Raw genomic sequence first — 619 nt, 5'->3', positions numbered from 1 at the left:
GAAGACACAGCGGTGGCCTTCTGGCGACTTGGCCCCCGACAGCCCGACGTTCCGCCGTCCTCCCGATGGCCAGGAGGACCGTGCGGGGGTCGGCCGACGGCGTGGTAGGTGTGCCTGCACGGTGACGGAGCACACACCACGCCCGCCAACCCCTCCGTACCTCCCGAGACCGGTGGCAGGACGGAGCGGAAAACGTGCGGACTGAACGGGAGAGCCAAGAGCCAGCGATCCACGCGCGTGCGACCGTCCAAGTCACAGCGTTCGACGAAAACCTCCTCCCTCGGCCAGGCACTCGGCGCCAGCAGGGGAGACAGGATCAGACGCCCCGCCGGCCACTTAAGGCCGAGGACGAACCACGAGACGGGCGGCTGCAGCAGCGGGCGGCCTGCAGCTCCCAGCACTCTCAATCGATCAACCATCGAGTCGGGTCAGCGTGTCAAACCGGCGAGCTCCACGGTCAGGCCGGCGGCGCACCAGCACCGGACCTCCGCGGCTCCCTTCACTCTTTCCACTGCCAGCCAACCGAGAGACGGACCCAATGCGGACGTGCAGAGCTTAGGCAGACCCCCCACTGGAGGCTCAACACTTCGTGGCAGCTCCGTGTCCCAGAGACCAGGAG

Source organism: Chiloscyllium punctatum, unplaced genomic scaffold, assembly GCF_047496795.1.
Source record: "Chiloscyllium punctatum isolate Juve2018m unplaced genomic scaffold, sChiPun1.3 scaffold_1705, whole genome shotgun sequence".
In the NCBI taxonomy this organism is placed as follows: domain Eukaryota; kingdom Metazoa; phylum Chordata; class Chondrichthyes; order Orectolobiformes; family Hemiscylliidae; genus Chiloscyllium; species Chiloscyllium punctatum.
The sequence above is the reverse complement of the archived record's forward strand: the minus strand, read 5'-3'. Positions refer to the sequence as shown.